The sequence below is a fragment of the Canis lupus genome, chromosome 10 (assembly GCF_048164855.1).
Source record: "Canis lupus baileyi chromosome 10, mCanLup2.hap1, whole genome shotgun sequence".
In the NCBI taxonomy this organism is placed as follows: Eukaryota; Metazoa; Chordata; class Mammalia; order Carnivora; family Canidae; genus Canis; species Canis lupus.
In genome coordinates, this window is record NC_132847.1 from 44,271,546 (window position 1) to 44,296,481 (window position 24,936).

Genomic DNA, 24,936 nt, shown 5'->3' on the forward strand with positions numbered 1-24,936 from the left:
TTTAGCAGCATCCAAAAATAAGCTGGAGACAGTGTCTTTATTCCCTTGCTTACAGAAAATAACCAATCCATACTTCATATGCTTCCAAAAAGTAATCCTCCAAGTCAAGACTGCCAAATGGCATCAGGAAAGACACTAGCCTGCGATGGAATCCTTCCAAAAGTCACCTAACCACAGACCTAAAATAATTCAAGGTCAGAATCCTAGCTCTGGGGAAACAAGTGGTGGTCATTTTGCTAGGAGTGCTACAGAACCAGAGTGAAGCTTTTAAAACACAAAAAAGGTAACAACAGCTCCACCACTGAGGAACCACAGGAAAAGCGTGGAGATGGAATACAGTTGCTAAGATGCCTCTTGAATCAATCTCTGGCCACCAGTAGAACTATGAAAGGTAGAAAAAAACACTCTGGAGTTCACAGAAAAGGTAAAGAACTAAGAGTCACAGACCCAGGTCCTACTTCCCCCCTGGGTAGATTGAATCCTTAGGCAAACCACCTTAGGCAAACCTCTGAGCCTCATTTTCCTCATCTACCCCAGGGAGCTGTGGTAGGGTTCTGGAAGAACAGATATATTGGGCCCATCACTGTCACTACAGGAAACGCTCTCATCTCCTGGTCCCATCATTTTGGACGGTGCATCACCTTCAAGTACTGTTTTTCTGTCCTACAACATCTGTCAGCAACTAAAAACAAAACAGGCAGCTCCTTGCTGCCCTCTCCCAATACACTGCCAAATTGTTCAATACAAGGTTGCTTAAACTAATTGTATTCTTAAGAAGAAATAATTTAGAAGTTATTTTAGAAGTTGAACAAAAGGGGTTAGGGGTGCCTGGGTGGCTCAGTGGGTTAAGTGTTGTACTCTTGATCACAGCTCAGATCTTGATCTCAAGGTCAGAGTTCAAGTCCCACATCGGGCTCTATGCTGGGCATAGAGCCTACTTTAAAAAATAGTTGTACAATAGGGAGGAAAAAGATCCTTTTTTTTGAGATCATAAACTATGCTGTTCACCCTTAAATCAAACTTTACTCCCTACTGTCCACAAACTAATACCCATAAATTAGCCAAACTCAAAAGTCCAAGAAGGAAGATACGAATTATACCCAAATAGCTAGTTCCAAATGAGGGACTGAACCTCTCCAGAAAACCAAGGAGATGAAACAGCATGTAAGTCTGTTTGATCACCTTTCAGAAAAAGAAAAAGAAACATAAGTTCCGTTAATGCAGAAAACAGGCAGACCTGGGAACACCAAAAACTGGCAAGAAAAAACTATGATCAGTAGTCTTGAGAATCCATGATCCTGGCAGACACAGTCTTAGGCATGAGGAAGACTCAAGGAAAAGGTGCAGATCAGTGCAGTTCAATGCATTCCAGCTTCTAATCTGTTACTTGCTTTCTACTACTGAACTATACTAGGAAGGAGGAGTCAAAGAAACATCTTATGACTCTCCTAGGTGTTTTGAAAAATGTTATTTTTGATGCTGGCACATCCTGCTATAGAGAGAAGACTATGAGGAAAAGGCTGGGGTGGGGGCTCATGTAGCCCCACACACACACGCCTGGGATCGTTCTTTTGGTACAACAGCAAAATTAAGACAGTCACAGCAGTATCTCTGTCCAGCCACAACTTAAAATTTGGCAGGTTCTGCAGTGCATAAATATTCTTCACCAGTGACTGGGCTCCTGGCAAACCGGGAAACACTCATACCACAAAAGAGAATCAAAAGAAACAAAAATTACATGAGAGGAAGCACGGAGAAGAGGGAGACACAAAACTAAGTAAATAAATATACACATAAAATAGACCAAGAAAAGCTATATTCTCCTGTCCCCAAAGCAATATGCAGCAACTTGGCCATATCCCTAAATTCCCAGACTATACAGATCTGTCCCTTTACTCAATCCCTCAAACTGAGAGGCCATCTTTTAAATTATCATTTTCTGCCTCATCTCCTTAAAGCAGACAGACCAAATATGACAAGGATGCTTTAAGCTTCTCTAAACCTCTTTCAGCATCTAGGACTTTAGTAATAACATGTGATAAAATAATAAATTCTATACAATCTACCTGGCTTCTGAGCAGTCTCAATACAAAAAACTTTAAAACTTTTTAAAATCCTAAAAACATTTTAGATTAATCTGGAAAAGCTCTAGATGTCAAGTTAACCACCAACAGTCCACCTATACCAAAGTCTTTCTTACCATACAGGAGTAAGCTCCACAACTGATTTTCAACCTTTAAGGAGATAAAACATTTTTTTTGTCAGTTCTCATTTCCTCACCAATAACCAAGACATCCTAGAAGCCCCTCAACCAGACGATCCAGGGCACATCAAAATAACCATCATATTCATCTCTAACAATCATATAATCAAGGAAGAGGACTGGTGGGATGCCTGGGTGGCTCAGCAGTTGAACATCTGCCTTGGGCTCAGGTTGTTATCCTGGGGTCCTGGAACTGAGTCCGATATCAGACTCCCCGCAGGGAGCCTGCTTCTCCCTCTGCCTGTGTCTCTGCCTCTATGTCTCTCATGAATAAATTTTTAAAAATTTTTAATTATTTAAAAAAAAAAAAAGGAAGAGATTGGTAATCTTCATACCAAGAGTTATTTTTAAGTGCCTCTTAAAAGTAAGTTCAGAATACAACTACAATTTTTTCAAAACCATATACACAGTTAATTCAAAATTAGGTTTTTAAAATAAGCATATACTTTTACTCACATCCCAAGTATAGGAAAAAAAAAATGGCTGGGCTGGAAACTGCACCAATTTTTAAACTGCCAGCATTACACTCCTATTATTCAGAAGGCTTTTGCTAAGATGTTCAATACAGGGAGATATTCTAATTCCTCGTTATGACTGGCCTACCTCAAGTGGCTGCCAGGAGAGCAGGGTTTTATAAGCATTGTTCTGTCCTCACACTCTACATCAATGCTAGGTTGATCAAATAGATCTTTGTATCTGTTTGCCAGACTGAACAAAAAGTTAACCAGAAATGTAAGTGTGTCAAGTCACCAAAAGGAAGGCTCTACATTGACATTTTCTACCTACTTATCATTCATCTGCATTCATCTCATTAGACATTAACACACAGCAAAGTTGCTCTCTGCTATTCAAATTGTGCTATTATGCTCAGGAGCAGATTAATAACATCCACTTTCCTTAGAGTAAAAAAAAAAAATACACCATTGGTCCAAACATGGTATGTGGAGCCTCTTTCCACTTCTGCTGGTACACCTGCTTGCTCTACTGCACACATGGGAGAAAGCTTTGCTAAAGCTGTCCTGCTGTTTCTAGAGAAGGGCAGAAAAGGCTGAAGGCTGGAAAAAGAAAAAAAAAAAAAAAACAGGGGAAAGAGGAGAGACAAACACATAAACCTCACACCTGGTAACCTCTCATATCAGCTTTTTTATAGCAATCTGAAGGGAGAATGTCTTTTCTAAGCTGACACCATCAGCAATACAGTTAGCAGGTGGGCGGCAGGCCTCTTTAAGCAGCTCATAACAGCCTATTAGTTTTCACAGCACAAAAGCAACTTCTGCTGACCCCAAAGCGCATGAACAGTAGGGGAAGGTCTAAAATTCCAGAAAGATGGGAGGGGGGAGGGGGTAAGATAAATTACCAGAAGTACAATCTTGTAAAAGAAAGACAAACTCTCTTCAGACCAGAAATTAAAGGAGACTTCTCTAAATGAGGTAAATGAAATCATAAAATCTAAACTTATATGGAATGATCTAACATAATTCAACTATTTACAAACACAATCAAAAGAATACGAAATCTTAAGAACTCACACTTTTGTCTTTGTATTTGAGTAAACTTTGAATTTCCATGGCCTTAGGGAACTGTCACAAAGTAATAACTCAAATATCCACAAAGGCCAGGCAGTAATTTATTCCAAAACAAATCATGCTCCATATAAAGGATTCAGTTGACAAATATGCGCTCCATGTTGCTCCACCCTTCCGACTTTTCAAAAGACTTAAAATATGGTTCTAGATCTTTATATGCTATTTCCCAACACCTAAATCAACACTTCACTACTTTTTAAAAATATATATATTTTGGGCCAGGAGTGTGGGGGGGGGGGGAGGGGCTCAGTCAGTTGGGCATCTGACTCTTGGTTTCGGCTAGGGTCATGATCTCAGGGTTGTGGGATCTGCCCACAACAGTCTGTGTTCAGCTCAGAGACAGCTGGAGATTCTCTCCCTCTCCCTCTGCTCCTCCCCCATTCACAGTCACATGCTCTCTCTCAAATAAAATGTTTTTAAAGACTGGTTGAGGCCAAATGAAACTACAGACCATATGTAACCTCTGGCCATCATCTGGGACCTCTGGCAGAAACTATTTGTCCATGGATACCCTTTTGTCCTCTTAAATAGCAGCAATTCACTTGGTCACAGAGAAATTCTTCAGTGAGTAAAATGTTGCAAACTGCTTAAGAGCCAATGGAAAGGTGGAAGCCGAATGAAAAAATAAAAGGACAGGTGACTAGGCTGCACCTGACCCAGAATTGCCAGGCCAGAGGTAGAACTACCACAGGGCTCAGAAGCACAGACAGGTGACTGAGGGACAGAGGGCTAGCACAGAGGTGTCAAAGAGAAGAGAGAAAAAAAAAAAAAAAAGGAGAAGAGAAGAGAGGAAGGCTGTGGATAGATCAAGTTCCTTGCAGAGTCAATGGCAGGGAATGATGAAAGTCAAAAGCACTGATGACCTAGTATTTGGGAAAAGTCCATGAGTCATTCACAGCCATAGGCCACATAGGACCCCAGGGGTTTAAACAAAATAAGATGGCAACCAGTAAGTAGCACCTCAGGGAAAGAAGGTGGTGTTGAGTAAACTCATACAGAAACAGACCTTACCTGGAAATAGGTTATAAAAACTTGCTCACTCTGTAATAAACTCTGTATACTTAAAACAGTCTAGCTAGCTCTGCAATAATGATGGGTGATTCTCACATCACCAGAGGTGCCTCCAGTAGAAAAGCAGCATCAGTGAATTTTTTAAAAACTGATTTCAAAAGTAGCTCAGAGTAAACTCAAAATCAGGTACAATCAGTTCCAGGAATATTTTCCCCAACTTATCCAATTCACTGAATTTATTTTCAAATACACTGATTTGCTTGAGAAATATTTCTTATACTTTTGATACACATAAATGACACCCAAATAAAAAAGTGTTAAACATCCTTTTGAAACTGAGCAAATGAACAATTTCCAATAACTGACTTGACAAGACATCCACCAATGATTTTCACTGAGGGTGGTGAGAGGAAAACAAGCAGGAAAAAAAATAATGTATTTCTATATAAACTCCATTTTGTAATGTATACGAATAGATCCTTAATAAGAGATCAAACAAAATTCAAATCAGGAAAATATGGACTGATTATTTTAACTTAAATGCTTAAATTTAAAAATCTGATTTCTCATTGAAAAAAAGATGGAATATTTAAATTAGGACATTTATATTCCTGGAATGTTAGCTAAATTCTCATAATTTCACATGTAATTTTTTAACATTATTTATATTTTCCAGAAAAAAATGCATTTTAAACTTCCCTTCCAAATCTCATCATCATAGATATATTTATACCTATTTCCATACTGAAATGTTCAAAGGCACAATTCTCCCCCTACAGTTTGGGAATTTTTTTTCTTCATGGCAGAAATATGAATTATATGATGGTATGTTATAAAGAATTGCTAAAAATTATAGTTCATAATAACTCACGGAAGGCCAAATATATAAAACTAATCAATGGGAACCACTAATTACCACCTTTCCAATTCAGTAAACATTGTCAATCCACTGCCAAAAATCTCATATGTCAGTATGCTCATCTTCAGCTTGTCCTTGAGGTGTGGAGGTTGAGGTTTTTAATACTCAAAAAGGTTAAGAAACCAAGGACATAAGTAATTGAGCTAAAAAACAGACAATGGAAACTTCAGGTTTCCAGCCTAGCATATTCCACCTGGCTCTGCTAAATTAACAATTTCAACCTAAGTGACAAAACCTACTGAGGCAAGACAACTCAGTAACTAAACTGGCAGCACTGTGCTCACCACAAGACCTTACATGTGTAATATTTGTTTATAAAATCAGAATGGATTTTTAAAACAAACCAGGAGGAAACAAGGAAGCTTAGAGTTTGCCTTTGATGAAGGCTAAAAGCCCACATCGCTAAGGCCACAGCAGACAAGAACCGACCCAAATGGCTTCCCCCTAACCTCACCTGTGTAAGACGACAATTCCAATTTTCGAAGTCCTATTTCCCCAAGTAGAACCTCATTTTAACCCTATGGAATCCTGAGAACTAGATAGCAAAAATCATATGGAAATTTTGGTGTATGTACATTTCTCTAGGAAGAGAGAGCCCACAACTTTCTTCAGATGCTCAGAGACTCAGAACTTAGTATTAACAAGAAATGTCAATTTTACAGAAACTCTGTAACAAATATACAGGAAAGCTGAGAATCCTAATGCAACTACTGTCCCCATTATCATAAAGTAAAACTAGTCAAGAAAGTGTCTAATAAAGCTTGAAGTGAGTTTGACCACTGCTAACTAAAAACAAAATGAAATAACATTCTAAAAGGTTAATCTGCTTGATATTTATGAAAAAATGGATTTTTGTGATATTCTATTAATACAGTATTTAAAGCTGATGAAATCCTCTCCAGCAACAAATAGCCTACAACAACAAAAATTCTGTAGGAAAAGAAAAGCCAGCCATTTTCTTTCTTTCTTTTTTTTTTTTTTTTTTTTTTTTTAATGAGACGGACTCCTTTAAATCCAGGGAAAAGGCTAGTATAAACCTACCACTATTATTAGATTAGACCAGGAAAAAATACAGCTATCTCAACTCAGGAGTTCAAAACTTATCGAAAGCAAAACCTTCAACATGTTAGAAAACAAAATAATTACTCTGTCTCATAATAAATAAGCCTATTGAGGAAAACTGTCAAGTTTTTTTTTTCCAAATAAATCTCTAAGAGTAGGAAAGGGGGGGTCTTGCCTGTCAAACCTTATTTGCTATACATTTTCAGTCAAACTGACATCATGGGACACCTACTGCTATGATCTTGGTTATTTTACTTATCACACTCCTTCCCAAAGCACCCATCCTTCTCTATATGAAGATTTGTTACAAGGAAAACCCGCATGCACCACTCAAAACTATTCAGCAGCACTCAAATGGGAAACATACAATTAAAAGAGTATCAATAAAATTGATGCATTCAAAACCTAACCCGTAAGTCTGAGAAAATATTACCTTTACCAAAAACAGATATGTTAATGGAGCCCAATCTCTGGACAGGTAGCACTGATATTAAAGGGAAAGATGTCTATAGGAACGCAACTAGTACAGTGTTACAGAAAAGTCACCTTTTGTCTGACACAAAGTGCAAGGGGAAAGATAGAGAAAGTCATATTCTCTTAAAAAATATTCTGTGATCTTACTAAAATTATGGTACGCATCATACATGCTATAAACCAAATCCGTTATTGAAAAATTTCCTACATATGCCATAAAACTGCCATAGTATTTTACTATACTAATTGCTATTTTTAGTTCAGATTCTAAGTTACCAATGCTATGTAAAACCATGATAAAATGCCTATCTTTTAATACACAAAAGCCTTAAAACAAATTATTGCCTTTCAAGCTTAAACCGCTTCTGTTTCTACTTAGCAGATTTATATTACTTAAAATCAAGAAGAAAAATCGACTAACGTTGCAAACCAATTAGTATATAAAAATCAAATAAATAGAACTTAAAATGTTCTTCCCAAATTAGAAACATACAAAACAGTGAGTTTGGCATTAAAGTACACACACATGGGTTCTGTGAGTAACCAGAGCCAGGGAATACTTTCACATCTGTAAAATGAAACTGACCAAAGCAAGTGAATATTCTGTGTGTCTGATATCCTCTACAGAGTTAATTCGAGTTGGGTGTGGCATCACCAGAGCATAAAACTTTCAAACAATTATATATTAGCATTAAACAGCAGTACTGGCAGCTAAAAATATTAACCAATGGTTAAGACTAACCAGGATAAGCTATGCAAATCCGTGGATCCCGGTACAAAATCAAAGTAGAGGGTCCGCTAGTTCAAAAATTTAAGAATTTCAAGGGGGAGTGATTAAGACTGCACAGGTTATATGCCTATAAAGCAGTTCTGTTTCCAACCAAGGACTCACGCTTAAAAAACAAAAAACAAACCTCAAATGTGGTAGCTTACTATGATTGTTGGCCTGTCCAGCTGAATATCAAAAAAAAAAAAAAAATTAAAAAGCTGAGGTAGATGGCTATAGGCTGGTTTTCCTCAGGGGGGGGCATATCACCCAGGCCTCCTACGACCTCACCTATACAGCCCCTCAATGCCATCAAAAAAAATTATCTGACCAGGCTAAGTACCATGGATTTCCCTTATTTCCAAATATACGTTATTGGTGTAAAACGTGGTAAAAAGAATGTGTTAACGGTAGCTTTAATAAGACTTCAAATGATAGAAGAACTGACCCTACCAGGCAGACTAATCTATCAAAATGGTAAACAGTAAAGTTAGTCTTAACGCGATGCTATTTTGGAATATCCAGTCCTTTGGGGGAAAAAAAGAACATGAACAGTAACGTGCCACTGTGGTGTTCTTGTGCCATGCTACCACCTGAAAAGCATCCCAGGTTTAAAAAAAGATTTTTTTTTTTTCCTCATCAAAGAAAGGTTGATCCCAGTTTAGAAGTCGGGGTATTCTGGATGGCTTTGTTGTGTCCTTAAAGAAAACTTGGGACTTGCTCCTAGAATAAAAGAAAGAGAGGTTTGCGGGGCGGAGGTGAGGAGCAGGGATGGAAAGCAGTATCTTTTAAATTATAATGTCAACCAGAAAAGCATGGAAGGCTAGAATGGCTGAAATTGGTAACAAGAATCAGCCAGGAACATCTGCATACAAAGATCCAAAAGGGTAGATTAAGGAATGGGTTAGTAGAAATGCCACTTAGAGCGCTGCCGTTCCATACCTCAGTAGGAGATAGGTCATAACTAAAAGTGCAAAACCCAGGCAGAGAAGGACTTTGCTTCTCTGGTGAAGAAGCATTAACCAGAACCAGGGAACCGACCCCACCCTCACCACCACCACCCGCCCCCCCCAAAAAAAAAAAAACAAAAAAAAAAAAACAAAAAAAGGAACTCTTAACCCATGCATTTTTAGCCTAAAAAATAAGGTTCAGTAGTATATAACAGACAGGTCCGGCCTAACTGTCCGGCCTACACTTACCGGTTTGGGGTATCTGTTCTATTCCAGAAGCATACTCTAAAATTAAAACTCTCTTCATCCAAAGGGACATTGTATACAGTTTAAAAGAGCTGACCTGATTCCTAAGAGCAAACACTATACAGTGGAGGAAACACCTAAAGACACAGGAAAGGGGGGCCTTAAATACTTCAGGCTGTCTTTGAAGGGTAAATAAAAAAACCCTATTCCCCGAAAGGTGGCAGCACCAAGTTACCCAAATAGGCAATAAGTGGCCAGTTTTGATCATACAAACAGAAAAACATTCTCTCAAGAAAAAAAAAAAGGGGGGGGGCAGAGGAATCACAAACTGGATGTAATGTTTCTTCATCATTTAATTTTTCCTACCCCACCCCAGCCATTTCCTTCTAGACTCCTTTTCTTCCCGCCCCCGCCCCCTCTCCCTCCTTCCTCTCCCATTTCCAAAGGAACTTTCTCTAAGTATGCACATACACCCCCACCTGAGCAGTGTTAAATCAACATTCTTACAAACCTCTTATAAAGAATAACCCAAAAACAAATGCAGTAATAATGTTCCAATCCATGCAGCAAAACAGTCACCATTTCTAGACCCAAAGGTCTGGATGAGAAAGTAGAGCCGGGAAAGCTTTTCCACCCGCTCACCAAAATGGAGACTCCAGGTCAGCTCCCGCAAGGAAGAGCGAGCTGAGCACAAATGAAAAATTCAAAGGAGTCTGGGGAAACGGTTCTTGAGAAGCCTGTCTTCAAGGGCCAACTAACCAGTAATTCAAACTGATTTTTTCAGGGAGATGGGAAACATCACACCCCCAATGGTATTCGAGGGGTTTTAAACGGACATACAAATGTCATTAAGTTTGGGGCAGAGGTACATTTCAAGGAGGACAGAATCACTATAGGTAGGGCCACCAAAAAAAAAAAAAAAAATTAAGTTTGAAAAAACTCTTTGTCCTTGACGGAGGTGTATTCATTTAGCATTGCTAAGCCCCATCCTTCGGGGAGGGAATGAAAGAGAACAGACAGATACCCTCTAACAAGCCCTCCTTTCTCACATTCCCAGAAAACGTAGAGAGAAGACAGGAGATGAAATTTTTAGGATAAAGATGATGTTTTTAAACGCACGCTATTTTAAAGGACCATCTGGACAGCTACAACCCCTGCTCGTGGCTCACATCTAGAGACCAGGTTTTGCGCTCCGGCCCTCCAGGGTAGCGAGCAGGCTTTTAAGGCATCGCGCCGGGAAGACCGCCTGCCGGTCACTGTCAAGCCCGCTGGAGGAGCACCTGCTGGTGAGCCGGTGCTGGTCCCCGCGAGGCACCAACCGCACCGGGGCACGCACACACGTCCGGGCACGGGGGCCGCGACCCGGCTGCCCGCCCTCCCCGGCGGGGCTGGAGGCGCAGCTGCCGCAACCCACGGCGGCGAGCCCGGGCCCCGGGTCCGGCTCGGCCCGCCCGGCGATTCCCGCCCGGCGCGCTGCTCCGCGCAAACCCGGGATGTCACCGCTCGCTGCGACCCGGCGCGGCTGCGCCCGGCCTCCCCCAAGACGGCGCAAGAGGGCGGGCGGTCGGGCCGGGGGATCCCGCTGGCTCCGCGCTGGCCGCCCCCGGTCCCACGCCGCCCCCGCACGCCGCGCGGCCGCCCCGAGTCTCCGGGCGCGCCGAGGACCTGGCGCGAGGCGGCGCCGAGCCGAGGGGGCACCACCCGACTGGAGAGCCGGGCACACAGCCTCCGCAGGCGGGGCGGCCGGGTCTCGCCCCAGGAATCCTGCCCTTTTCTAGAAAAGCCCCCTCCCCCACTTTTCCCTCCAAAGCACTCACCTGCGTCTCGGCGCAGCTCTGCGGGCGCTGCGCGCGGCCGTCCCCGGGCACGTCCGGGCCTGAGCACGCTGCCCGGCGCGACTGGCCCCGCTCGGCTCCCGCCGCCCCCGCCGGCTCGTGCCCACGGGAGGGGCGGCGCCACCTGCCGAGGCGCCCGATTCCCTGCACTCCCGCCGCGCGGGGCCGAGCTCGAGGAACTTCGCGTGCGCAACCCCCGCCGCCCCCACCGGCGTCCCCGCCCGAGGCCGCACTCGGGCTCCCACCGCGCGGGGGCCGGACCGCGCCCCGCGCCCCCCGCGCCCCGCGCCCCCCGCGCCCCGCTCGGCGCCGCGGCGCCCAACACCGAGCCGAGGCCGGCGCCGCGAGCCCGCCCGCGCCCCGCCCCGCCCCCCACGCCCCCCGCACTTGCCTGCTGCGACTCGGGCTGCAGCTACTACGGCTCGCGCCGCCGGCCGTCAGCACAGCCGCGGAGGAGTCGCTCCGGGCGGGCTCCGCGGCGTCCCCGGTCCTGGCGGAGGCGGGAAGGCGGACTGGAACCGGCGGAGCCCCCGCCCTGCCCGCGTCGCGCCGCGCCGCGCCGGCGACCGGCCTCCTCGCCCGGCCGGCAGCTGCCTCAGTGCCGCCCCGGCGCCGCGGTCCCGCCGTTTGTAGCGGGGCGGGGGGGAGGGGCTTGCTGGGACGAGCGCCAGGAGGCGGGGCCCGCGGCGAGTTAGCGGCGCCGCCGCGGGCGCGTGCCCTGCCCGGCCGCCCGCGGGTCGCTGCTGCGAGGAGACGCCCGGCCCCGGCCGCCGCCGCTCGGCCCCGCGCCTCGCGTCCCCCGCCCCCGAGCGAGTCTGGGACCGGGCTCCCCCGGCAGCGCGGAGAGCGCCGCGCGCCCGGGGCGGCCGACGCCAGGTGCAAGTTTGCACACCCCGAGGTTCCAGGCGCTAACGCGAAGCCGGAGCGACTCGCGCGGGGGTTACTTTGATGTGGATCACACACACACACACACACACACACACACAAAGAAGCAGAGTTAAACGGCTCTCCCCCCCACCCCACCCCACTTCACAGCCGAGGGGTCCTGTCCCTTGGTCCCTTTAGATGGCTCAGCCCTGGCTGCCGCCTCTCTGCCTCTCTAGATGGCACCTGACGTTCACATAAGCCCCAGTACCTGTGCGGGGTGCTATACTCTGCTTCAAACGCAAAGTAGGAAGCCCTGCGCTCGACTATGCAAGAGGCTGCTGCTCGCCGCATCCCTCCAACGCCCCCCACGTTAGCCCCGGAACGGCCAACTCTTCACCGAGGGGGCGTCGCATCGCTGCTTAGCCTTGGCCCGCCCCCACGCCCAGCTCAATCGCCTTTCCCCAGAAAAACCTGTGCCTGTCCTCGGACTCAGCCCCGCGACTGGGAGTCAAAACCGACCCCGAGCCACGCGGTGGGAGCACGTTTTTACACCTGCTCGGCCGCTTAATTACGAGAGCACCTGTCGTGTTGTGATTGTTTTCATTGCAAAGGCTTCTGTTCTAACCCTTCCCCCCCCCCTTAAAAACTGCACTTAAAATATCACCTGTCATACCTACCTGAAATCGCAGGAGGTAAGCGAAAGGAACTGAGCAGTGGGCGACTGAGTCGCCGCAAGAACGTGACCGAGGTTACAGCTTCAAGGGCATGATGCGGGTTTGATGCAGCAAGGTCCGCTAAGGGCGCCCAGCGCTCCCCGCCCCCACGCGACGGGCGGGGCGGGGTAGGGGGGGAGAGAATGGAGGAAGGACTCCTTTCACCCAGGGCGGGGGTGGAGGAGACAAAATTGCCCTCTTGGACGAAGTCAAATCAGGCATAGCAAAGTTAAGGGGTTCAACCCTAATCTAAAAGAAGACAATCCATCCCTCGATTTGGGGGGCCCAGACTGGGGACACCAGAAATAGCTAATTGATTGTATATCAGCATTTCTGTTGTCACCCCAAATCCGATTAGCAATTAAATGACCTTAATTGACATTGTACGGGGTTACTGGGAAAACTGCTCAAAGCGCCTGCGCCTCTTTTGACCTCCCTCTAAACAGTTAATGATAGCGTGCCCATGCTAGGCAGGCGGGATTGCTAAAAACGCCTGTTTTCCAACGTTAGGTAAAAATGGGCCTACCACAGTTGCCAATCCAAGCCTAAAACTCTAAGAATGCCCTACGCCCTACTTCCTGAGGCTGACTTCTTGAAGTTATGGGAGACCTCTCTACAGAGTTACCCAAGTCTTCCAGTCCACTTCGACCTGCACACGTTGCGTTTTTCGTGGAGAACTCCAGAACAGGTTAAAAACGGAGTGTCCAAACACTTGGTTAAAAGAGGGAAGAACCCAGGAGTGATTGGTGTAAGACAGACAGACTCGGGGAATGACAATAATTACTGAGGTAGTTCCTTTTTTAAATCCTCCAAAAGCGACTTTTAAACACTCAACATGTTCTGGTTTTACAGACTTATTTGTTTAGATTCTGAACAAACCTTTCAGATGTCCCATTTAAGAAGCCATTTTACGAAGTAAGTCTTACAGGCCCAAACAGCTTTTCTACTCTACCACCCCTAAAACATGCACACTTTTTTCTTGACCTTTAGGAACTTACTTTCAATTAGGAAAATAATTTATTCGGTTACTATTGTCTACTCTGTAACCATCCCCCCCATCCACTTTAAGCCTGTATTTTTATAGGTTGCAGTGTAGGCCTAAGAAATAAACCATCTCCATCTCCCTCCTATTTCCAACATCCAGGATATATATACATATACATATACATACATATATATATATATATATATAGAGAGAGAGAGAGAGAGAGAGAGATGTGGGGAAGGGCTAAAGGTTTAGAATCTTAACCAACAGGAGAGTTTGTAGGTGAGTGGGGGCGGGGAAAGAACCCATGCATTTCGGGGAGAAAGTAAGGGACATTCATCCCATCCCAGCAGGGTTAAGAGTAAATACTAAATGGTTGACTATTTCTCTCTGGCCACAATGAAGCCAGATCTGCAGCTGGCTTTACAAGAGAAAATACCCAGCCTCGACATCAGTTTCGCTAACCCGTACTTGAAAATGGGAAATGGGGAACGTATCCAACCTCCAATTTGCCACAGTTGTATAGCTCTCATATTAATTCTTTACAGACGTGAAATAGGTGGGCACGTAGCAACGTGCTGGGCATAAATTAAGCAACAATGGCCACGCGAGGTCTTTTTCGCCGCGGAGCTCCCGTGCAGGGCACTGCCACCTTGCTATCCCCAGACCCCACCGCCCGGGGATGGCACGGTCGAGTCTGGAGGCTGGCCCGCAAGTTGGCTTTTAGACCCGGGAGGGTGGGTGGGGTGGAGAGCAGGGAGAAATTAACCACCCCGCCGGTTTTGTACCTTTTCCCCCATTCTCTCCAGCTCCAGCACCACACCGGCGCTCTCATGCACACTCACCCACACCCCCTCGTGCCAATAATTTAAACTTCTTTTCGGCAAAGGCAGCACCTCGTTCACCGCCGCCGTCTCGGTCCTCCCCGCCCAGCGAACACCCTCCCCCCTTTCCCACATCTACCCCGATTTCTCTTTTTCCGCAGTAGAAAGCCAGCTGGTTTCTCCCAAACCCTGAGAAATCACAAAAGTTAAAATGAAGCATGTGTCTGCCCAGCATCTCACCCCCCCCCCAACCATCTTTCTCCCGGCGTCAGTTTAACAATAGCTATTCGGGGGAGGGGGGGGCGGTAAGAAGGGGTGAGGGCAACGTAGCCGAGTTGGCTCCTGGGGTAGCTGTGAATCCTTGCGGCTGCGAAGGGGTTCCCCCTCGCCCCGAAGGCGAAGTCAGCCGCGTAGGACCAAGGACAGGGCTTGGAATCCACTTCCCAGCGCCCAGCACAGCAAGGCTCCCAGGCAGCCGCCACTCCACAGACACAGCTCCAAGGATCTTATTTACGCTTTTCTGAACAAAGGGAATCTCATATCCGGTACAGGCTTAAGAATTCGGCCCTAAACTGGCTACCTTCTTTTAAAAAAGAATCATGGTAATTGGCGCCCGTGAATTAGAGCCCGCACACCTAGCAATGATGAGTTTTGACAGCTTCTACCCACCCTAGCCCCAGCCCAGCCCTAGCCCTCAGGCGGCATGTACTTTTTCACTCAACTACAACTAGCAGCCTGGTGCAGCATCTAAATTCCATCTGGCAATCCCATCTCCCCAGCACATGTTATCTGGTTAATGCAATTAGGTGTGGGGTTTTCGCTGGTCTAATCTGCAAGTCCAAGCTTCTGATTCCCCTCAATGGTATTAAAGCCTCTCCAGTCCTTTGGTTGCCGTGCGAAAGTAGAGGCATGCATCCCACCACCACCACCCCCCCCCCAAGCCCAAGTTATCCCTCTCTTCCCGTGAAATGAACTTCCAACCTCAAATCCTGAAGCTCACTCAACACCTAGACTCCCATTGAACCCCTGCTCTACTCTAGCCACATTTACCACTTAAGTTTCTGCCATTGACATTTGCGAAAATTCAGTACGTCAAGCATGCGTCCACTGTCTTTTAGTCTAGCTCTCTAGAATTAAAAAGCAGAGCAGTAGCTTTGAAATGAGATAAACATGTGCAATTAACTTCATATTCTGTATTCCGCTCACTTACAGGTTTTCTGGGTTTGCCAGCGCATCGCTGCAACTAATGATTAAAGAAACCAAACCGAAACTTACCTTTCTCCCTTAAGGTTTTTGTGTATGTGTGTTTTTAAAGTAACGGTGCAGTTCTCCCAATAAGGATGAGCAAGAAGCTGCTGGATAGTTCTCTTAAGACAGCACGAAACCTAAACTGTGCTCGGCTTAAAAGAAGCAAATAAAAAGAAATTCTTTCGACCCCAAAGTCCAACGCTAAAAGAAATGGCGAAAAAAAAAAAAAATACGAAAGGGGAGGGGGAACTTAAAAAAGAGAGTTTAAAAAAGAAGGAGAGACTATCCTCCTATTGCCGTTCAACTAAACAAAAAGGGGCAAGAAAAACAAACGAAGGAACAAAGAAAAGAGACGAAAGAACGTTTTTTCAAAAAGACGATGTCTTTCTCCTTGTTGCTTTTTAGTAGGTCGCTACAGGAGTAAGCTGCTGCATCTCTAACTGAGAACAGAAATAAGGGGGGAGGACGTCTTAAAAGGGAGGTGGACTGGACCACAGATTTATAGCACCGTATCACCAACCCCTTCTCTGCCTCCGCACTGCCGTGTGTGCAGCTGCTCTCCAGGCTCCTATCCCGGGCAGCACGCGCGGAAGTATACGCCGAGTGGCGCCACAACGTAACTTGCTCATCTCCCCAGGACCCTGATTGGTCTAGATGCTTCCATTGAGGCCGCCCGGGCGAGCGTGCTTGATACGATTGGCCCGAAGCTTGTGTCACTCTCAAGAGCTCAATGGAGTCCCGTTTCAAGGTAAGTTGTGCGGGGAGGTACACACTTAACACAGGCGGCGAAGGGAAATGCAAGAAGCAAAAAAGAGATGGAAAGAGCAACGTGGGAGGGTTGGAACTGTAGTATCAGAGTTTGCGATATGGCATGATCTTCTTTCCTCTTAAATCTTTCTGCTTCCGAAAGACTCATTTTCCTTGCCATCACTGCCGCATCTCTGGCACGTTTCTTTATAACATTAAACTCTGTCCGGTATGTATGAGTCATTGAGAGCTCCCTCTCTTTGATCTGAGTGAAAGGGATGAATGTACATCCATTACTTGCCCGCATGCTTTTTTTTTTTCGATTTGTGTTCCAGTATTCTGTATTAGAAATTAAGCAATGTTATGTCTTTCTCTATATTAATATATGCGTATTGCAGCTCTCTTGTTTATTGTTTTAAAGCATCCTTTGAGGATGAGAATGAATTCAGAAATGCTTTCTAATAAAGCTGCACGGTTTGAAGTGGCTTTCATTTCATGTTAGAAAAGTGAAGGGTAAACATCCTGTCAGGAAAAGATGTACTGAGCAGAGCTAAGGTCCTTCACTTTGAGGTAGGTGGTGACTCAAAAAGAGCATCTGTATATAAAATTAGAACAAGCCACTCCTCTGTATTTGCTGGCGGTACAGTTCTTGGACCACACATGTATTGCTGACAGTTAAGATCAGTCGAACCTTTATCTGGGTTCTTTCTCCGAGGATTTAGAAAGAAAGTTTAACTGGAAGACCAAATGTGGCAATGCTTCTGCTTTATAGATGAAGACTGCTTTTATTAAATACCGTATTTTAATAACATTCAAGAGACTGAACTGTAGTTTTGTGCATGGTATTTTATTTCTTTCTCCAAGTGAAAGTGTGATCCTCAGGATGATTCGATGTGTAAATGGAGACATTAACTTGACCTAGGTTCTTTTCCGGCCTGAATTTCTTCTTTTAATCTTCTCAGTGCCAACTTCCTAGATAGTACTTAATGTTTCTTACACAATGTAACAGATCTTCTGTAGATGCTCATGCCTTTGTAAAAGCAATTCCTTTACCTGTTTACTACTGGTGGCTATCTTTGAAAATTCAGAAAAAGGAGGCACAGGTAAGAGTTAGAGATTGCAGAAGGGTAGAGAGGGATGGAAGGGAAGGAACAGATAGTCACAAAGCAAAATGACTACAAAGTGACGGGTGAAATAATTCAGAATTCCTTGAGAGTGTCCTTGAGTGTTGATAAATGATTAATGGAAAAGACCAGAAGACCTGTTTATCTCCCGTATAACCCGTAAAATATGCTCAAGTTCTGTTACTTTGCATGACAACAACAGGGGACCGGAAAAGGAGGCCTGAATCTATGTGCTATAATTAGCATTGTTATCTTATAATTTATAATTACCATGTCCTAATCCCCAGTCTCACTTTCTATATAACAACAAGACTGGGGTCCTAATTTCAGCTTAAAGCTATTCTCTAGACCTGGGTGGAACTCATGGGAAGAAGAAAAAGCAGTTTGAGGAAATGGAGTCAAGAGACTGAGGGAAGGACAAGTCAAGGGAAAAGACAGAAAGACTCCACCTCACCTAAAATAGATTAATCACTGTATGAATAAACAATTGGAAGACTGTGTTTGTTATCATTTTCCTTCAACCCTTCCCCTCACCCCCAGGTCAGTATTGAGAAATTACTCTTAATAAGTACAATTTAAATAAAAATATAATACTGTTTAATCAGACTTATTTATGAGTTGTCTTTTCTTCTTGTTAGCATGCTCTTAATATTGGATTAGTTGCATGTATTCATGTGTATTCTCAACACTCTGTAGGAAATCTTTACCATTAACTTACAACTACAGAAGTGTCTTCTAACTGGGTGGAAACTAATGCTCTGTTTTATTGTTTGATGTGTGTTTGTCTCCACAAGAATCTGCAGATTACAGCGGTATATTTTACAAAAGGGGGAAGGTGGATAAGTAAAGCTGGGTGTGGTGTGGAGTGATGAAAATCTAGCCTGTGTGTTATGTAGTTAAAGAAATTTCTTGGAAAATAGTAAAGTTCTCCATTCAAATGCAAAATGCTAAATTCTGTGGATTGGGTATATATGCTTCCTTTAGCCAGGGCAGAGGAGCAAATGTTTTTTCAAAATGTTGTCACCCTCAACGTGTTGTTTTTTTCTACGTAGGAAAAATTGAGTTCATTTAAGATATTTTTAATATCTTATTAGTTTCCTTCCTCAATAAAACAAATGCTTTTAAATTTTAAAACATTTAAATGGATACATACACAAGTAACATGTATTTTTCCAACTTTTAAAACTAAAAACTGAATACAGCCCATTTAAAATAAGTGATGTCTGGATGTAGATTTCACTTTGAAATTCATGTTCTCATGGCCTGAAATACTTATTCTATCTTGTAGTTAATAAAGACTGCGTGTAAACATCATACTCCACATTAACCAACCGCTCTTCATCCATAGTTAGGTAAAGAATTATCCACGGCATCCGAACTTGCCTTAGAAAAGCATTTTACATCTGAGTTATGATTGTCATCTTAGCTCTATTTTCAAAGTCCTTGGCATTATTTCAAACTGCAGCAGAGAATAGATAGATTTGGGGGGGTCAATCACTAAAAGTTTAGAGAAAAAGTTTAATATGGAGAAAGTTGCAAAAAGATAGTTCTCAAAACTGAAAAAGTAATGAATTCAATAGATTATTTTGCTAAAGTTTATAAAGGAGCACTCATTCATAGGAATACTCATAAGCTATTGTAATATCTTTTAGGATAAAGAATTCCCTTACAGTAGTAGAGGGGGGTGTGATTTTAGCATTTTATGATAAAGGATGCTGCAAAGCACAATTGTGACTTTTTTTTTTTTTTAAGCAAATAAAGCAGTTAAGCCATTTAGGTGAGTTTACAATGTGTAGCTTAGGGTGATAATCCAAACATTACCCTCTCAGAAGGATAAAAATATTCTGTACCAGTTTGTTGGGCACTTTGGGTGGGGGTGGGGTCTGTTGTTCAAAATGTTGGAAATGTGACAGTTTGATGCCTGCGTGAAAAATATATATATTATATAGCTTGATGATTACTTTTTTATTTGTTCTTCTTAAAGGAGAATGTCAACTTTCCTTCTACAGTGTAAAAAACGGAAAAAAAAAAAGTTGAGAAAATTGACACCAACGTTGAGTTTAGAGCGGGCAACCGAGCAAGAGAATGAGGCAGGAATTAGCACCATGGACAGAGACAAGCAGATCCAGAATAAAAGGTTTGCAAAGCCTAGTAGTTTTGTCTCTAAGTAAAACACGGAAACTGCAATTCTTGGGAACGTTTTATTCCACAGACTTTAAGGAAGAGGCTGTCCTACTTCACAGAAACACGTTTATTTTGAATTAGGCTGGCTTTTGCGAGGACTCGGCCTTGGTGACAAACCGTCAAGAGGGTTAGAGCCCCGAACTCTGGGCGCACCCTCCACCGAGCTTCTCCTTTCCCACACACCCTTGCCCTGGTGAGCCTGCCTTTCATCAAAGTATTCATGCAAAATAAATGCAAATCCAGGTAGTCATCGGAAAGTCTGCAAAACCTACTCCAGAGTTCTTAATCCTCAAAATTCCCAGCGGGAACCGCAACAGAAAACGCTTTTCCCGTTCCCCCCTCGCCCCCACCCCCCACCCCCAGTTCTTCCTCGGCTCCATCCACCTACTGGCAAAGGGGTAAAGTCTTTTATCCGAAGATAAGGGACCTCTTAGACTATTTTGCAAAGGACCCTTTATGTTGCAAACACTTTCCATCCGGGAGAGTGCCAGAAGCGGCAGTGAGCAAGATCACAAACATCCTTCATTTTCTCTTTACATTTTGTCTTGAAACTCCTGTGCGAGAAAAACAAAAACCCAACTGTAAAGAGCAGATACAGGGAGAATTCCCCTAAAACCTTAGGCTACTGCTCACACTTAAAAATATGTGAATTGTTTATTTAAATGTTTAAAATTTTAAAAATGTAATCTAGTGTCGCGGTAAATCTTTTGAGACCAGTTTAGAGTGTTCTCCCCCTGCCCCCCCCCCCGCTTTTTTTTTTTTTTTTCTGAGCAAAATTTGTATGAAGTTCATTCTCCTTTAGGTGATTTGACTGCAGATACTCAGATTCAGACTGATCTGTTGCACGTGCCCCAGAGTGTCTCAGAAAATATATTTGCAGCTTCGTATCGACGATCATTTATGTAAAGCTTCCCACAAATGTCCTCAGATTTATTTTCCTCTCCTCTTTTTACACAGTAGCAACTTTTAGCAGGATAAACTCATGTCTTTGCTGAGCATGCAAAGGGAGGTCTAGGCGACCAGGCAAGGGTGAGGTAAGAAAAACTGGAGGTGAGAAAAGGCAAATCAGAGCTTTGTGTCCGTTTCTTTCAGGGATGGTCACAGCTTTCTCTAAGCTTCCTCCTGGAGCCGATACATCTCATGCAAAATTAATACAAGTAATTAAAAATAGCAGTTTCCAAAGTTAAAGGAAACCATCTGTCTCAGCTGGTGGTAATCAGTCTTTTGGCGGCCCCTTTACCGGGACCTGGGAAGAAACGGTTTTTCTGCTTCCGATGCTCCGAGGCTCTTTCTTATATTGAAGATTTATGTTTCCACTTGTGTGCGATGCACGTCTAATTTGAAATAATAAAGCCGGGCTGAGCGACCAGTCAATCAGAGCTATCAACTGCTCTCGGTACGCAGCCCTGCCCCCCACCTCCCTCCGGTCTCTAACCCTCTTTCCCTCCCCGACTCCCCCGCCCCACACACACACACACACACACACGCGCTACCCACCCCCTCCTCTTTCCTCCCTCCTCTGCTCTCTCACACACTCGCACTTTCCCCCCACGTGTGTTCAGATCAAACCCTTGCCCCATAGAGCAAGTGACCGCACCGGGGCACGGTGACAAAGGCGGAGTTTGTATCAGAAGAAGACTGAGGCCCGGGGAGACACGGCGGCTAGAGAAACAGCTGTCTTATCAGCCCGCTGCAGAGATGGAGATGGCTCGAGAGGTCCTCAACAGATAATCACTTGAATAGGTTTGCAATGCGCCAAACTTCACGCTTGATAAGACCAACCCAATGTAGAGAGCAGCCCGGATCCTGCTCCATTCTGTTTTATCTGAGCTGTAAATTAAGAAATTGAAATTCAGGTGGCAGAGGCAGCAGTCTGCTGATAGACCGCTAAAGTAAACTGTCATTAAAATGCTTGCGGCAGGCAGAGAGGGGGCGCTTGGAATGGGATATTGTTTAATTTTTTAATGGGGAGTGGGGAGTAGCCGTGAGAGCAAAAGCCCACCGGTTTTAAAAATTATCTGGGAAGGAGAAGCTGAGGAGGACTGGCAAAGGGACACAGGATCTTGATCATGATCCCTTGCTATAGCTGCCATGCATAAACAATCTGAAAAGTATAAAGTTGTGGGAAGTTTGGTGAAATAAAAAGTAAGGAACAATTTAAAGCAATCTGATAGAAAAGAGAATTCTGTCTTTATCAGAACAGAGGGCAAAGGAAGTTCTCTGGCTACACTATTAGAAATTGATTCTAAATGCAATCTACAGTTTTCCTTTTATTATGAGAAAAGCAGATCAACTGGATACAGAGGAGTTACCATAAACTGAGGTTAACTTGACCTTTTTGTTGATGTGATAGTGGCACTGGAGAGATTCCAGGGTGATTTTTAGACTACCCTAAGAAATTACTGACTACAGGAAGAGAATCAGCTTAGCTACTTATAGGAAGAAGAGTTATATTTCACCTCCTTTACCCAGATAATTACCAAGGGGTAATTCAGGAAACGAAAAAAAAAAAAAAAAAATCCCATGTGTGTATTTTGACACCACATGGTTCTTACAGCATACTTTATACCTACACTCCTATATCTGCTTTTATGGATAGGAGGCATGAAATTCTAAAGCATTATTTAAATGTTTCACAAAAGTTTAAAATGTATAATGACCAGAATAATCAGTGTCCTTGCTGCCTTGATTGAGTAATGACTTTGCACTGTACCTTGTTCTGTCATTGAGTAGATGTAAATTCACTAGTGTGCATTTAGGAGAGTGCATGACAGGATACATTTCATTTTTCACAACAGCATTTATATCTTAAGTTTTAGCAATATTTTTAAAAGAGACATTCTGATGATAACACATAGTTAATGCAGCTTTAGAAAATCCATCAGTTTTTCCTTTAACCCCAAAACTTTGATCAATGTCAGAGTACACTTAATTGATACTATTAAGGCTACTTAAATCACAGAGGGATGTGGAATAATTAAAAATGAATTTGTCAGGAAAGGTGGTGAAAAAAATTTTAAGGTGCTAGTATACCATTTCAGTACTTATTAAACTATTTCGGTACATTTAAAAACTATTTTAAACTTTGCACTTATCTGATTACTCACAGGGAGATGAGCAAATAAATACAAGTCAGAGAATCTCAAACACATTTCTTTTTAATTCTTCATGCAAAAATCTTTCATATCTTCTAAATCAGAAAACAGGTGGGGTTTTTCTTTTAATTCAAGTGTATAGATGAACGAGTGATGTATGGATTATTTCATGAGACAAAAATTTTTGTTTATGCAAGCTAACTTTTCCCTTCCATATCACTATTTTCCATAATGTTATATTGGTTTAAAAAAATGGCCGCTGTATAAGAATTTTAAATATTCTTTTAAATTCCAGCCTTTCAAGCACTATTATCTTCAAATAATCAGTAAGATATTTTTCTGCTAGTTACAAATACTCTAAGTTTGAACTGCCAGCTTTATGAGTCTCTTAAGCTATGTTTATTTTTGTTTTTCTTAATTTTAAAAAATGCATACAATGGACAGCTTAAACTATTCTTTGGGAAGATAGGACTTTTTAAAGATGGGAATTTACATAAGGGCTAAAAGATGTACTCTAAGTCTGAAATGTGAGAGAAAGATATTTTATAAATGTACATTATAATGTTTCAAAACTAAAAGATAATTGTAAAAAGAAAAGTACACTATTGAACAATGTTTTAGCATGAATTATAAAAACCACTCTTGTCTAATATTTGTCGTGAATGATATATATGGTACTATGAATGATGAAAAATAATTTAAAAATCCAAAAATGCCAATTTTATTTTTAAGAGGATTCCCCATTAACTCTTCTCTGTGGGAAATGGGATAATAGATTTTAAGGAAAATATTCTATGATGAATAAAGGCAAAAATATCAGATGCTTTAGAAATATCTAAATTTTGTGATATTTTTGTTTAAAACTGATTATAGATCTATTCCCAAAGAAATAAATCAGACAACTAATAGTGTCCTTATACATATAATATTTATCTTCAGGTGACAGTCAAATGACCAATACATAATCAGTTCCCAAGTATTTATTCCTGATCTTTGACAAAAGACCTGTTTCAGTTTGATTTAAGCATCTTTTGAGTGCCTCTATTTGTACAATATCTCTTCACAAGTTTTTAATAGTATAGCTTGTCAAAAATTAGTCCTTTAAGTAGAAATTGTAATGTTACTCTAGCAAGAGCCACAATTGTGCAATTGTGGAGAGTTTGGGTTTGCACTTCAGGCACATCCTGATTTGAACCCGACTCCATCACTGTGGGGCCTTGGACAAGTTACTCAATCTCTTCTAAGCCTTGATTTACTGATCTATACAACGTTGATAATAATGCTTAATGTAGGATGACTGTGAGTTGAAATGTAACCATGAGTGTAAAATATTTAAACTTCTCTGAAAAGAGGAAACAAGGGATACACAGTAACTACGATGAAGGAAACATAAATGGTGACTTAGCACACTTATCTGATGAAGCAAGGATCAGAGTTCCTGCCTTTACATACGGTCTCTGAAGTATAGTCATTTGCTCTTATTACTATCCCAACCGATCTATCCTATGATAAATATCTTTTCCCATTCCTAATTGTAACTAAGTTTAAAAGACCTCAAAAGGTGTAAAATCTTCTGCCTGCCCTCTGATGAGGCTTCAATACATTTCCCAGTACCATTTCATGATTTGCCCATGAAAAGTTGTGGGTCTTCAAAAAGGAACTTAGTCTGAAATCCCATTTGATTGATATAATAAAAACACCTTAGATTTTTATAGTACCTTTTATCACAAAAAGCTCAATGCACTTTTACATATTTATCATTGTAACCCAGAAGGTAAGGAAGGACATAAATTTTTTTCTCATTTTCAGGAGCATAACAGAGGCATTAGGAATATGGGTTACATTTTTAAGATTAATAAGAATAAAGAGCAGCTTTCCTGAATGTTGTCTTTCTACAGTGTTACTCTCTTTGGCATTAATTATAACCACTGCACTTTAGTTAGGCTCAAAATGTTAGTGTGTGGCATTAAGTATGTTATAATTACTCACTGAAATCAGTTGAATGAAATATATATAATCAGTCTAATCAAATTAAAA

At 42.8% G+C, this 24,936-nt stretch overlaps 1 protein-coding gene across 24 annotated transcripts in view; it reads right to left on the reverse strand.

Annotated features, from left to right (window-relative positions):
* The window catches only part of ELAVL2 (ELAV like RNA binding protein 2), a 168,521-nt gene that overhangs the window by 127,340 nt on the left and 16,245 nt on the right, over positions 1-24,936 (reverse strand). For 7 of the 24 annotated variants that reach the window (XM_072841562.1, XM_072841553.1, XM_072841561.1 and 4 more), the window contains exon 1: positions 15,777-16,323. The exons of 1 other annotated variant lie outside the window; for it this stretch is intronic. The gene's annotated coding sequence lies outside the window, so the exon portion shown is untranslated. Of the gene's footprint in view, positions 1-11,094; positions 11,197-11,503; positions 11,657-12,656; positions 12,682-15,776; positions 16,324-24,936 lie in introns of those variants that run through there. 16 more of the 24 variants (XM_072841557.1, XM_072841552.1, XM_072841559.1 and 13 more) reach the window with 11 other exon arrangements.